This window comes from Crinia signifera, chromosome 4 (assembly GCF_055691185.1).
Source record: "Crinia signifera chromosome 4, ASM5569118v1, whole genome shotgun sequence".
Classification (NCBI taxonomy): Eukaryota; Metazoa; Chordata; class Amphibia; order Anura; family Myobatrachidae; genus Crinia; species Crinia signifera.
In genome coordinates, this window is record NC_139220.1 from 87,664,769 (window position 1) to 87,680,806 (window position 16,038).

Genomic DNA, 16,038 nt, shown 5'->3' on the forward strand with positions numbered 1-16,038 from the left:
TACTGTGTATGTGCCTCCATATCTGTCATTCACAAGTATTCACAGTAGTCCGTATTGGCACTATACAAAATAAGCCGTCGGATACCGTGGAAGGCAGTCAAAGACCGTTGTTGGCTTTCCATATGTTACACTACAACATTTATCTTGCATTACTGAGCCCTCAGTGTAACCCCATCACCGAACAGCATGGGGAGACGAGTCACAATCTATTACAAAGATCCATTTCAATTTCATCTAGTTATTAAATGCGTAACAGAAAGTCTTTAACATAACATAATTAACCCTGACCAATCCGAAGCACACAGAGGAGTAACAGCAGGAATCTAGTACGTGGAAGCACAGGTCCATTACAACATGCTAACACAACATACATCAGGTGGCTGTTACCTACTAAGTACACTCACAAGCAATAACAGATTGTCTTCAGTGCAAAACATCAACCATTTGTATAATATATATATATATATATACACATACATACATACATACATACATACATACATACATACATACATATACACACGCACACAGAATATTTGGCTGTTGTTGATAAAAACATCTTAGCAACAGCTTCCCCTTACCTGGTTTTCTGATCTCATCTATTGTGGCTCAGCAAACATCCCTCTGGATCACATCAGAATCCCATGGAAACCAAGTCAGGCCTTCACTGTGGGGAGAAGAGGCTGCATTTACAAAAATATACACTGCCTGGCAAAAAGGAATTGTTTCATCTGGTTTAAGTCCAAAGGAAACACTTGCAGTCCCAGCCCTCAGTTCCTCCTATCCTGCACACACTACTTTCTGACCATAAAGGTAACTGGCAGGGGTTAGGTTTCTCACCCAATCACAGGGCAGGGGAGGGTCTCAGAGCATAAACCTGAAACTCTGATGTCACAGTGGAAACAATATAACCTGTGCCAAATAATGAAGGGGAAGCACTTCTGTTAGGTCTGGGTCCTGGGAGACTGGCAAACAAATGGTCAATGTCTTTGCTGTCAGAGAACATTGTGTATAAAGGAAATAAAACTGATCTGGCTACAAGTGAGTTAATGAAAATGTAACATCCAGATCATTTCAGAGTTTTCATTTGCTGCTGTTATTTTTATCTTATTAAGGTCACTTGAAGGGTATAGAGTCACTAGGTCGACAGTCAAAAGGTCAACACGTGAACAATGTCGACAGGATCATTAGGTTGACACAAGCATCAGGTAGACCTTGGGATGGTCAACAGTCAAATGGTCGGCATGGGGTTTTCCCCCTTTTTATTTATTTTTTTAAGCCGACAAGTGCCGACAGGCGGTATTTCATGCACTACCATCCACTAGGGCGTGGAGGGAGAATAGAATAGTGTGCCGAGTGTAATGTGGCCCCACACTGGAATCAGGGCGAGCGAATAGAGCCATGCGAGGTCATAATGTGTCGACATTCCGGTGAAAGAAAAGGTAAAAAACAAAACATGTCGACATTTTGCCTGTCGACCTTCCCAATGTCGACCATTATGCTGGTGTCGACCTAATGACCCTGTCGACCTGAAGCCACGTCAACCTTTTTCACGAGTCAACCTAAGGACTGTCGACCTTCATAGGTCGACCTAATGCATGTCAACCTTAGTTTGGTCGACCTAATGATCCACACCCAAAGGAAATTGTGGTTCTGCAGATTATACTCAATCCAAACATTCTGTCTAGGAACGGAAATGTACCATCACTGATCTCCGCTGTAAAGCACAATGGAATACGCTGGCTCTATAGAAGTAAATATCTATGGATGAGGAATATTACCAGTGGCGGTTTTTACCTATGGGCCCCCAGGTAAAGTCCACCACTGTCTCTGCCTAAAGTGAAGCCAGATGCAGTCTGTGAGACCGCTCTGGCTTCAATGTGAATGGCAGTGACAAGTCCGACCTGCCATTCACTCAAGGCAGTCCCATTGGGAGGTGTTCCCTCCCTCCAAGATGCCTCTCTCTGCGCAAATGCACGGCAGTCCCCAAATCTGGTTCTGCGCACGCGCAGTACCGCAGCCGATACTGTGCATGCGCCATACCCGGGAACATAGGCGAATCTAGAAAAATGCTAATGGGTGGTCCCAGAATATATACTATGTTTTTTCTCGCGGCAAAGCCGTGTGCGCAAAAAAGGGCGTGGCCTAATTTCAGGGGTGTGGCTTAATAGGGGCAAAATAAGACTAATAATAATAATAATAATGTGATAACAGCTGCCCGGCTTTATAGTAAAAGCAGCAGCAGCCTGGTCCGTCACTATTTTTAGACATGCTGAGGATATTGCAGGGCTGACAGGCTTGGAGGCCACTCACCAAGTCACAGGAGGGCAGCAGCGGGAGCAGGGGCTGGATGGAGGCACTGGCTGGATACCGCCCGTCGCAAGGTCCCCAGAGAGCCACAGAGCAGCCCGGGGCTCCTGGCGTCACAGGGCAGCAGCAGGCGAGAGGGCTCCGCGGGCAGGCGGCAGTACAGGGGTGTATTCAATTTCAATTCTCCCTAGTCTGGACAGCCACAAGCCAATAGGAGCTCGTGATCCGGCAGCCGCACCTGATTTGCTGCCGGACCGCGAGCTCCTATTGGTTCACGGCCGTCCTGACTAGGGAGAAATGATAATAGTGATGGAGCAGGGCACGGTCACCAGGCTGCTGCTGCTGATTTAAAAGGTAGAGATGATCCAGCCACAGAACGCACAGACAGCGCTCTACGCCGGGCAGTCTAGATTCGCCTATGCCCAAGAACCACATTAAGCCTCCGGGTGCTGCTGCAAAGGCAGCCCTTGAAAGCTTGGACCAGTGCATGCGCGGCATGTATGAAGTTACTGTGCATGTTCTGGCCCCGTGCACAGGGCCGGCGCCACCACTAGGCAGCTCTAGGCATTAGTGTTAGTGTTAGGGACCCCCAGTGACAGAGACGCCTTGACGTACGGCCTGGGGGCTTAACCCTATATCTGCAGATATATGCAACCAAGATCTCTGTATTGTCTGATTATTATATGTATATTTCTCATTCAGTGTGCAATAGGGATACAAACTGTTTTTCTTTCCTAACCAGATTTACCCCTCCCTGTTGGCACCTGAATGACAGACCTCTGATTGAGCAGCTTACCAATAAAAATGTTGAGCTCTAGGCATTTGCCTAGGGCGCCGGCACCTGGAGGGCGGCAGTTCGCCCCTCACCCCCAGCACTGTGGTACCTGTGTAAAAAAAAACTTCCGTCCCCGGCGTCCCTGCTGAGTGCTGGTGCGTGCAGGGGTGTCCGTGCCGCCGGGGGAGCCTGCGGCGCTGTTATTGTGTATATGCTTGTCGCGCCCGGCGGGGTCCCTACAGTGCATAGAAAATAACTAGCGCTATGCGCGCGGCGGCGCGGGAAGCGCTAGTTATTTTCTATTCACTGTATGGACCCAGTCGGGCGTGACAAGCGTATACACAATAACAGCGCAGCAGGCTCCCACGGACACCCCTGCACGCACCAGCACTCAGCAGGGACGCCGGGGACGGAAGTTTTTTTACACAGGTACCAACCTTCCCCCCCCCCCCCCGGCACTGGGGCGCCCCCACCCCGACTCGCCTGGGGCGCTCCGGTGCCTTGCACCGGCCCTGCCCGTGCAGAGGACAGCGTGGGGATTGCAGCAGGGGAATTGGAAGCAGCAGCGAAGGAGGGGGGCCCGCATTGCAGCAGCACCTCTCCTCCTAAATGTTAAGAGCTGCCACTGAATATTACACTACATATCTGTGCCTGCACAGCCCTTGGTGCATACACACTATATGACAATCTTTTAACCATATGCACAATAATAATATTGTTATTATAATATGTGCATATCGTATCGTTTTTCTGCACCATATAATGTGTGTACAGTGTGCACCATATCGTTAACCCTCCATCGTCTGTAAATGCTGCTCAGTGTTGACTATATCATAAACAATCACATGTTCTGATCAAGGCCCTGGTGCCATCTGTAACAATATCGCTCAGTGTGTATGCACTATATTGTTTGCCTGGGAGTTCCATGAAATTAATCATTAAGGATATCGCTGATGAGCGTATGGTAGTGTGTACCCAGCTTTAAGCAGTTAGAACCTGAATTATCATAGAATGCACTGGGCTCCGCAGACAATGATTTTGTCTGGGTACCCAGAACAGGACACCACAGGAAATGTTGTGGTGCACCAATCCAGCCCCACCAAGGGTTAAAGTTGTCCGGAACAAGGCGGACCCAGTGGCGTAGCTACAGGGGTCGCAGTGGTCGCACCTGCGACCGGGCCCCTGAGCCAGGGGTGCCGATGGCAGCAGGTCCCCCCGGCCCGCTTAGCCAGTCACACGCTGCCCTCCTGCGCTGGCCGCGGCTTCCAGAACACGGCCGCGGCTACAGGAAAATGGCTGCCGGCCTCCTGCACTGAGGACATGCCGGCGGCCATTTTCCTGTAGCCGCGGCCGTGCTCTGGAAGCCGTGGCCAGCGCAGGAGGCTGCCTGGCCGCAGCCAGTGACTGGCTAAGCGGCCAGGGAGAGCAGGAGGCTGTCTGACCCCACCGGATACCCCCTCGCCCAGCAGCAGCAGATGGAGAGGCAGCATTGCAGCAACAATCGTGAGTTGCTGGTGGGAAATTCTGGCACTGTGGGGGCATATGTTTATTTGGCACTGTGGGGGCATTTCTGGCACTGTGGGGGCATATGTTTATTTGGCACTGTGGGGGCATTTCTGGCACTGTGGGGGCATATGTGTATTTGGCACTGTGGGGGAATATCTGGCACTGTGGGGGCATATTATGTGTCTACATTAAAATATAAACAGACCAAGATTTTAATTTTGTTGTATGTAGGGGGGCCCCAAGCTGACCTTTCGCACCAGGGCCCATGAACCATTAGCTACGCCCCTGGGCGGACCTGTTCTGTCAATTCAATTTGGAGGCGGAACCGTTCCGCCTCCACCTGCCCTCCTTCCTACCTACCAAGCAGGGTGCTGTAAAGCCAGCAGGAAGCCATGGCGACAGTACTGGCAGCATTTGCAATGTGGCTCCAGCTGCTAGCCAATTGGAGCTTGCAGACCGGCAGCCAATCAGGAGCAGCCACAGGGGCTACTGGTATTTAACACAGGGGATTCTCTGGTGATTAAAGGACATCACACTGCGGGGGTATGGATCATTCATTGGATAGACATAAACTAGGTCCATAAGCATTAGGTCGACACCACTAGGTCGACATGCATGAAGGTTGACATGACTGAAGGTAGACATGGGGTAAGGTCAACAGGGTCATTATGTCGACAGGGTTATTAGGTTGACATGGGGAAGGTCAACAATCAAAAGGTCGACATGGGGTTTTTCACTTTTTGTCCTGAATGTTGACACAGTCGACATGGACACTAAAAAAGTGCACCACGTCCCCACACATGGCTCGCTGTGCCCGCCATGCTTTGGGCACGGTCCTCGATACTTTGTGACCACGGCGCTTTCTTGTGAGGCCACACCCCTTATTTGCACTGTGTGCCTTCGGCAGGCAGTGGTAGTGGGTGCCTGGATTTCCACCACCTCTCCTGGACCACTTTAAGCACTGACCACCACCACCACATAATTTGCTGGCCTGTGCACACATACGATATACAATGCATTTTTATCACCATGTGATTGCTATACACCGGTTTCCATTACATAACAATCAGATGGAAAGTTAGGTAAATCAGCAATCTACAGAGAATCTGCGACATAGCTGTATCCTTCTGTAACACAATTTACTAAGCTTACTCCTGCTTAAAACGAATAAAAATAAAAGCACAAACTCTAACCACTGATTATGCAAGACAAGAGGGTTATTGTACTTTGGAATTTATAAGCAGGATCTCAGAATGGACTAGAGAGCTGGACAGTAGCTGCTGACCTTTACACAAGAATGTGATACAATGCCTGTTGCTGATCTGTGTCGAGAGGGGAGTCATGTGACTGCTACGGTTTCAGTCACATGACTATACAAATATTACCAATAGTATTTTGTTTGCTGTATTTGTATAAGAAATTACATTACATTTCTCTGTTACATAGGATACATACCTCCCAACTGTCACGCTTACCGCGGGAACGTCCCGATATTCGGGGACATTCCCGCGTGCCGCCCGGGGCCGCCATTGTCCCGCGGTGGGGGGGGACAGTTGGGAGCCCCCCCAGCTTGCCGAGAATAGACGCTGTGCGCATGCGCACAACGTCTATTCAGCGCCGACGAGCGGCGAAAACGGGGGCGTGGCCGGAGTTCGTGTCACACCGTGAGGCCACGCCCCATTTTCTCGAGGCCGCGCCCCTTTTCGGGAGCGCGCGCGGCTTTGCCGCGCGAACGTCCCGACCTCCCAACTTCAAAAGTTGGGAGGTATGAGGATATATTGTTTGTTTTCAAAGGTGCCCTTACCTGCCCTAGATCTGAAAAAAATAAATAGTTGTAAAGTACAGGCAAGTCAAAGAAAAGTAATTGATGGGGGTAATTCAAGTACTTGTTCTGCCACAAATACAGATGGAGCCTTCTTCTTCCAGGCAGGGGCTGGCGAAATTCGGCAGCCCCCGCCAGCCCCCAGCTCCCGCCAGGGGGTGCGCACGCACGAGACGCCCGCACGCCCTGTGGCAACGGAGCTCCCCCGGGTCCTCACTGCCAGTCCCCCTCGCCGCACGACCCCCCCCCCAACCCTGAAGTGGAGACGGGCAGGATGCCGCTGCCCCGCCACCGAAGGATTGGGACGCGCGTGTGCGTGAGAGGCACACGCGTCCCAGTTCAGTGTAGTCCCTGTCTGCCGGCGCTCGCCAGAGTGGAGGCTCTGGCGGGCAACGAGCAAAGATGACAGGGGCTCATCTATATGCTGTTCTACAATGGCACTTCACCATCAGCAACATTAATCGTTTCTAATAAGACTCCACAGAAGTGCAGAGGAAATACATTGAGATGTTTAGCTTACGGTGATATGTGCACAATCTAAATTAGCCAGAATCTTTCTGTTCAAAGTGCATGAAAAACAGACACAGGGGTATGATCATTTAGCGCAGATATTTTTTCACCTGGGGCAATCCAATTAGCCCGATAAGACCATGCATGCCCCAGCATATAGATTTTGTTTCACCTGCCTCAGTCAGACAAAACGAAATCCCCCAAAAGCAGATCCATTTTATAACAAAACTGAAAAGGCGGATGGCGAAAACATGTAGCTATCACTGAACCTGTGTGTTTTGGGGAAAACATTTTTCTGGGATGATCTAATCGGGTCCTCTGAGTCGCAGCATGATTTACATGCCAGAACTGTTTGGGGGAGGGGTAGGGGTTGTAGCCCCAATTTTGTAGGCTTGCCAAGGTCTTCCAACACAGGTTTGCTGGGCTCTGAGGATAAAGCCCCATACACAACTATTTTGGCGGTGCCTACTAGGGGCACCGCCAAAATAGTTTACTATATCGGCGGTGCTGCTGGTTGAACTAGATAGTGCACAAACACTAAACAATATTGGTTACTGGTATTGTTCAATGACATCACTCAACCCAACTCCGTATGCATGTCGTTGGCTACATAGGCAAAATTGGCCTTCATGTATAGCTGACAATGGGTCGTTAACGATGAGCGGGAGCGCACATCTTTAACAATATTGAGCATACACGCTTCATGTTTTTATAAAAGATATTACTCAAATTGGCTCTTCTGTGCAAGATTTTAAAAAATCACCTAGTGTATGTGGGGCTTAAAGCCCCATACACACTACATGACAGGGGCTACGGATGATATATTGTAGTTAACCATATCGCAGACGGACAATATTGTCTGTACACACTAAACGATATCAGTCCTCACCGCGGGCCGCTAAACATGCAGGTGGTTTGGCTGTATTGCCAAGTTGACCAGCATGTTTGGAAGACATGAATCATCGTTAATGTCATGCATATAATATGAGTCTTCGGATATAGCATTGCATCAGAGAAGACAGCATGAGGTGTCTATTAATGCAAGATGACTCCTGTGGCATTTGCATATTATTGCACAGCTGCGTCCAAAGACACAACAGCTGTATGAACTATGTCCATCTCTGAAGTAGGCCCCAAAGGTCCCCATACACTAGTACAATGTGGGGCAAACCTGGGGGACCGGGCCAAGAAGTCGACCCAATTCGGATGTTTTCGATGTTTCTCTCGGGTCTGATGCACAGCCCCATGCGCATCACAAAATGTCCTCCATCTAACAGCAGACCATTTTTGAGGATGCTAGAGGAGGCCACAAGGTGATTTTTTTTTTTATTCTTTTGAAAAATTGGTGAGTGCTCTTAATTTGACCTGAGTGGTCCTGTGGACTGTTATATATGGAGCAGTTTCTGTTACCTTATAGGAGTACGGCATCGGCGACATATATATATATATATGTATATATATATATATATATATAAAATAAACTTATATAAAATAAACTTTATATTTATATATATAACTAAAAGACGTAATAATGCCACTTGGTATGGTCTCATCTGGAATACTGTGTCCAGTTCTGGAGACCATATCTTCAGAAGGATATAAATACATTAGAGAGTGTACAAAGAAGGGCAACTAAAATGGTGCATGTCTACATCACAAAACTTACCTGGAAAGACTGAAAGATCTTAACATGTATAGTTTGGAGCAGAGAAGGGGAAGGGGGGACATGATAGAAATCTTCAAATATATCAAGGGTTTTAACATAGTACAGGAGGGAAATTTTCTTCAAAGGAAAAGAAGTAATAGAACATGAGGACATGCACTGAAACTGGAGGGAGGTAGGTTCATGGGAAATGTTAGAAAAAATTACTTCACAGAAAGCGTAGTGGATAAGTGGAATAGCCTACCATCAGAGGTGGTAGAGGCTAAGGGGCGCATTTATCATTGGAATGCGATGCCGGGGCAGTGACATCGCCCGACATCGCATTGCGGTACCCTGCAATTCCGCCGGGATGTATCATCTGGCAGGCGCAGGGACAGGGCTCCAAAAAAATGTGTGGTTAACCTCCGAAAACGGGTGTTTTCGGGGATTTAGCCACAAATATTAGTTGATAAATGGGCCCCTAAGACAGTAGAACAATTTAAACATGCTTGGGCTAGGCATATGAATATCCTTACAAAGAAATAAGGATTAAAAAGGGTTGAGATTACCTGAAGGGAAAAAAAGGGGCAGACTAGATGGGCCAATTGGCAGGGGTGCCGATTTATGTTTTTGCTGGAGGGTGCTCAAGGAGGTGTGGCCTCATGAAAAGGGGCATGTAATTTGGGGAGGGGGTGTGGCCCTGCAATATGCTGACCTGAACGGTCCTGAATCACAATAAACACACAATAAGCAATAGCTAATACTGCACACTGTATACACAACACATAACACTGAATAATACTGCCCACTGTAAGCACACATACTACACAAAAAGGGCAGTGCGTATACAAAATTAGGCAGCACACACACTGCATTCTGCCCAGCAGTTACTCACCAGAGCAGCAACTTTATGATGTGTGAGTGTGCATGCTCCAGTTGCTGGGTCTCGGTTAAGGAAAGGGCCACACATGGGGCAACACTGCTGAGCAATACACTACTCCTGGTATACTGCCTGGCGTATCAGGGTCGACGGTGTGGGCCAGTGGGTGCTCATAGTTTTTTGTGGGTGCTTGGGCCCTTGAGCAGCCACAGAATTGGCACCTATGCCAAATGGTTCTTATCTGCCGTCAAATTCTATGTTTCTATGTAACTAGACTTTTTTTAATAAACATTTGAAATGTCATGGACTTCTTTTCTGTATGCTAGAGACTGCTTGGAAGTCTTGCTGGTTAGAAGTCTCCTCAAGGTGTTTGTACCTGTCATCCTGACATCAAATCCCTACAAACATTTAAGACCCTTCCACCGAACCGTGTGATAGGTCCTTTTCTACATATGGCCTTTTGCCATTTTTTGATATACTCATTGCGGAGGATTTAAAAGATACATCCCCTGGGCTTATGCCACCGGATCCCCCTAACCATTAATGGGGTAGTTTTTCCTGAAGTCGTCACTCTCAGCAGTGATTAATTTTATACTGGTACTGTTCGTTCCGTGTACACCTCTTTTGTAATAAAAAAAACCCTGATGAAGCCTCTGTAAGGGGCGAAACGCGTTGGGTTGTGTTTGACATCTTGAAGGAACGAATACTTCTATACAAAATTTTAAGAAAATGATTTTTTAATAAAAACTTGTTGTTCAATCTAAAGTTGTACACTTTATTTTATGCTGTGTATAATCACATGTAAACCAGGTGGTGGAATATAACTCAGCGCTCTCTATATCTTATTACCCATATATATATTTATTTATATATATATATATATATATATATATATATATACACACACACACACACACACACCCACATATGGGCATTATATATAGATGAACCAGTTCTGAGATTTAAATTAGTTTTGTTTTATTCTTTCACACTGTTGGATAGTAAATAGATTTTATTAGGGGGTTCGTGTACTTTATGAGCAATATAAAGTTTATATAAATACAAATGACTGTGATTGTGTGTAATTCAGTGTGTTTATTGATCTCTCATTGCTGTTACTGGTAATTACTAATTCAGCACTGATTCATTTTACTACAATGACAGCACTGAGAAGACCCATGAAATACAGGCGGCGACACGTACACCTGTCAGTAATACCATTTGTAGGCTAGTAACAATGATCTCGCCCTGATACTACAATAGTACACACAAGTGACGGACTAGTGTGTAAATAAATCATGCTTTGACAATTTCTCTGATAAGCAGCAGGGTATGTTGGTCGACATGCAGAATGTCGACACATAAAAAGGGTCAACATACATTAGGCTACCAAAAGGTCAACACAAGCAAGAGGTCTACATGGAAAAGGTTGGCATGGGAAAATGTTGACATAAGTTTTTCATGATTTAAAAAATAAAAAATAAAACTTATTCATACTTTACCATCCCAGTGGGCCTAGAGGGAGAATATAAAAGCATGGGAATTGCAGAGAGCCATGCAAAAGGATGTGGTACACTAAAACGGTGTCCATAACGACCTATGCCGTCCCTCTCCAGCTGCCACTGGTGATATCAGCAGGCATCATGTGGCCCTTTCTGGCCAATTAAAACAGTTTTCAAGCAGCTAGATAGCAAATTCCCGGGTTACGTCATTTATTATTTATTATTACATTATTTATATAGCGCACACAGATTCCGCAGAGCTTTACAGGGAATATTTGAAGATGTACATCAGTCCCTGCCCCAGTGGAGCTTACAATCTATATTCCCTACCACAAGTACACACACAGACATTCTAGGGTTCATTTTGTGGGGAGCTAATTAGGCTACCAGTATATTTTTGGATTAAGGGAGGAACCCAGAGGGAACCGACACAAGCACGGGGAGCATATACAAACTCTGCACAGTTAGGGCCATGGTGGGTATCGAACCCATGACCTCAGCGCTGTGAGGCAGTAATGTTAATCATTGCACCATCCATGCTGCTGAAGTAATTCACACTTAACCCGGGTCACCAACCCGGAAGAAAGACCTGGTAAAACCCAGTTAATTTGCAGGTGCCGGGGACCCGGGAACACAGTCCTGGGTTGGTGTCTTTAAGACATACAGTAAAAAAATACCAGGTTGACACGTGTTCAGGTGCAAAAACCCAGGATTATGGAGGGTATCTGAAAGGGGTATAACCAGTTTCCATATCATTATTGGGGGAAACATGTTTTTTTAAAAAGCCCCTGATACCCCTGTTTTTTGTTGGGGGCACATCTAAAAATTCTGTTGCATGAAAACCAATTATATGTTGCTTCAAAGAGTCAAATAAAATATAAGGTAGTAGCTGAATGTTGCAAGACAAGTCCAAAATAATGCAAATCTGTCTCATCAAATAAACTTCCATCTTCAAAGACTGCTTTGTGTGGCTCTGATGGCAGCCTTCTAGTGCTATGACCTGATACACAGGTTTCTGTTCTCGCCAAATAACTTTGTATACAGTGTAAATGTTGAATGTGTGTTCTCGGACACTTATGACATCAACATATCAATCAACACCATGCAAGGATATAGGATAGGATAGTTATTTTTTTTTTACATTTCTTTATTATATCAGGTTTTCATATAACAATCCAAAGGGATACACAATCCCCTTAAAAACATTTAAAACATACAGAAAAATACAGTACAAAAACACACCAAGACTTAACAGTGACAAGACAAGACAAGACGTAATATCATCTTAATCAATGTTTTCATATTTTTTTTATTTTTTTTAAATCTATATCTATATTGGTGGGTAGGTTAATCAGTAGGGCGGGTATCAGGGCCCTTACAGCTCTTTCCCGAGGGTTACCTGGTCTCCCTTCTTAACAGTTTCCCCCTTTTGGCACCTTAAGTCATTCTATATCTATTCCTTCTCGATATACCTCCCACTCTCTCCATAGCTTGACTATCTTGGAGTTGCCATTTTTCCCTAGGGTTTACATCTTGTAGTTAAAGTCTACTTTATTTATTACCCTCTGAAAGGTTGGGATCTGTTCTTGTCTCCATAATTGAGCAATCACAGTTATTTAAGCGCTAATTATTTGGTTTAGTACATATTTCTTTGCGCTATTTAAGCTTGATGGGACTATGGGGGTTATTCTGTTTGGTACGGTGGGACCGTATACGGTCGGATCGGGCTTTTTCATCTGCGCATGCGCAGCTTTCGCAATGCGCAGGTGCAGCGACCTCACATCGCTCACGGACGGGTCTCTCCATGCAAAAAGACCTGTCCGCAAATGAACGGTCATTGTGGGCGGCATGTGGGCGTTTTTATGGGAGCGGCCGGAATAATGAGGAAAACTGGGCGTAAACATGGACGTACACGGGGGTGTGCACACAAAATGCACGGTGCCACAACAGCCTCGATCGGCTAACGTACCGTGCATTTTGGCCCAAAAACAGGCGGACGCCAAAGAGTGCTCCTGACCACCCCTAGAGATACCGCAAGAGAGCGGACGCCTGGGTCTGCTAATTAATGCTGATTACTAGTCAAACACATACACCTGAATGTAATAAGCAATGCTGCAACCTATTAAGTGAAAACCATGATTTTACTACCTGCAAGCCACACACAGCCCTCAAACACATTGGAAGCTTATCTTTCTACACTTCTCAACATGTAAAGGTTGGTTTCATTTTAGGTAATATTCATTCTAATACCTGGTTATATATGTCCAAGACAGGGCCGGTGCAAGCCTCAAAGCCCCCCCCCCCCCCAGGCAAATCCTCCGCCCGCCGCCCAATGCACCCGAGCGAGCTATACTGCGGCGGGCGGCCACGCTCCGGGAGGAGGGGGGGTCCGGGCGATATTGCAGCCGGCGCTTCGGAGGGGGGGGAGGTTGCTTTGCAGGCGATACTGCAGCGGGCGCCTGTGCTCCGGGGGGTGTGCGGGCTATACTGCGATGGGTGCCCGCAGCCTCCGTGTCCAGGGGGAGGATAGCGTTGATTCATGGGCGGGATGGGGGAAGGGAGAGGGAAGCCCACTGTCTTACCTGTCCTGCTCCCAGCTTTCTATGGTAACTATATGGTACCTCTCCTAGGCGGCTCATTACCGCCCTCCCTAGGCAAATGCCTAGCTCTGCCTAGTGGTGGCGCCGGCCCTGGTCCAGGTAGGTATTTATAACCATCTACACCCATTCAGAAAGTGTTTTTTTTCTACTTTAAAAAGCAGGACACTCAATTCACAGGAGTCGACATGTGTCAACTTTTTCACTGTAACACAAACATACCAGTTTTTTATTATGAAAAAGACACATAAACCACGTTTAAGAGCAACAATGATGTTTTTGGACTCAATTTCTACTTGCAATGGTGGAGCAATGTCCTAAGGCCATGGCCACTATTTTGCACACAATCTGTATTTTTTTCCCAAGAACATACATTATGCACTTTCATATCTGCTATGAACTTTATGTAGCACACATTGGGCGGTATTCAATGTGAATACCTGCGAGGTGCAGCGAATCCTTTTTAGGATTCGCTGCACATTCGCCACGTTCCGGAGCCTCGCCGGCTCCGGTATTCAACGAGTCAGGGGCTCGCTGCCCCTGACCGGCGAATATAAGCTCCTACGGCGAACGAAAGTAAAACCCCACCCAAATCTAATTCTCACAGAATATATCTGCGCTATATAAATGACTGGTAACAAATATATAAAATATAAACATATCTAAAGTTGATTTGGTACTTTAGTTTCACGTCGGCAGCATGGCCGCCGTGAACTTCCGGGTGCGGCGCTCACCAAACTATCTAAAATAAAGGAAATTAACTCTATGCCAACGTAGATAGTTCATACCCCTACTATCCACGTTGGCATAGAGTTGATTTTAGATAGTGTTGCGAGCGCAGCGAGCCCGCAGCGTGGGCAAACGAAGCGAGCCCCGCATGCTGGTGCCGTGAAACTAGACAAGAACCCAACCGTTGTACAGCCACTAATGGAAAATTTAATTTTTCTCTTAACCAATCACATAAATGTTGTTATAGAGCAGTTGTTGCACTGAGGATCGAAAACATTGTAACCTTTATTTATATAATGCTCTGGTACTTGTTTCCTAGCACGGCGCCACCGATTTTGATCGGGTCGGAAAAATCTGGTCGGTCGCATCGCATGCGATGTGACCGACGCGCCCGACCCGATTTTTACATTGGATCCAATGTGAAATGGTCCCTGGGACCCTATTTTACATTGGATTCAATGTAAAATTGTCCCCAGACCCCAATTTGAACCCCCCTGATGGGTCAAATGCCCCCATTGTGAACGGCATCCCATGATTGACGCCAACCCGCAGTGTGGGGAGCGTAGCGAGCCCGCGAGGGGCGGCGGTACGCGTCCTCCGACCATTTCATACCCCCACTATCCACGTCGGTGCGGAGTTGAGAATAGATTAGTGTGGCGAACGCAGCGAGCCACCGAGCCCGAAGCGTGGCGAGCGGACGCGCATAACTTCACAGGTATACGCGTCCGCTCGCCACGCTTCGGGCTCGGTGGCTCGCTGCGCTCGCCACACTAATCTATTCTCCACGCTGACGTGGATAGTGGGGGTATGAAAAGGTCGGAGGACGTGTACTGCCGCCCCTCGCGGGCTCGCTACGCTTCGGGTTGGCGTCAATAGTGGGGTGGCGTTCACAATGGGGGGCATTAATTAATACCCATGACGGGGGCATATACAATGAGAAATGGGCCATATTGGCCCATTTCCCATTGTTTCCTATGTAAAATATGGTTAATCGCGTCCATCGCATCTTGTGCCATTATAATGGCACACGACCGACACGATCAACGCGATTACAACGTTAAAAATAATTTAACATTGAACCCTATGGCAAAATTGTGTTGATCGCGTCGTGTGCCATGTTAATGCACGCGACCGACGCGATCAACGCGATTTTGCCTTTGCCGGCAAAATGGACCTGATGTCAAAGGAAATCGGGTCCATCGCGTTGGTCGTGTACCTTAACTTAAGGTACACGACCTGTAACGACGGGCGCTGTGCTAGGAAACAAGTACCAATGCTCTTTCTCCAACAGGACTTGTTTTACAGGCATCAAAAACAATTCACATAATACAGATGTAGCGGGGGTCATCTTTGCAAGGGCTGGCGATTTTATCGCCAGCCCCGCGCGCCCCTTGGCAACAGAGCCTGCCGCCGGTCCCCACCGCCTCCCCCGCCGTCGCCGCCAGTCCCCCTCGCCACCCCAAACCCCCCGAACTGGGCAGCATCACCCTGAAGAGGAGATGGGCAGGGAGATGCTGCCCAGCCGCCATGATACTGGGACACGCGTGCGCGTGAGATGCACGCGTGTTCCATTCCCTATTGCCGGCGCTCGCCAGTGAAAGGGATCTGGCGGGCACCGGGATTGAATGAGCGGCGCTACATCTGTACATAGGATTTAATTAATATACTGTAGCAAAAGGCAAGCCACACAGACATAAAAAGAATACCGGAGTAAGTATAATGCAGGATTGGAGTTGACATATTGGGGGAAATTTACTAAGATGTG

The 16,038-nt window shown here is 47.3% G+C and overlaps 1 protein-coding gene across 2 annotated transcripts in view; it reads right to left on the minus strand.

Annotated features, from left to right (window-relative positions):
- SHROOM1 (shroom family member 1) overlaps positions 1 to 814 on the minus strand; it is an 81,300-nt gene extending 80,486 nt beyond the window's left edge. For both annotated transcript variants that reach the window (XM_083181946.1, XM_083181947.1), the window contains exon 1: positions 582 to 814. The gene's annotated coding sequence lies outside the window, so the exon portion shown is untranslated. The remainder of the gene's footprint in view (positions 1 to 581) is intronic.
- Positions 815 to 16,038: the final 15,224 nt, after the last annotated feature.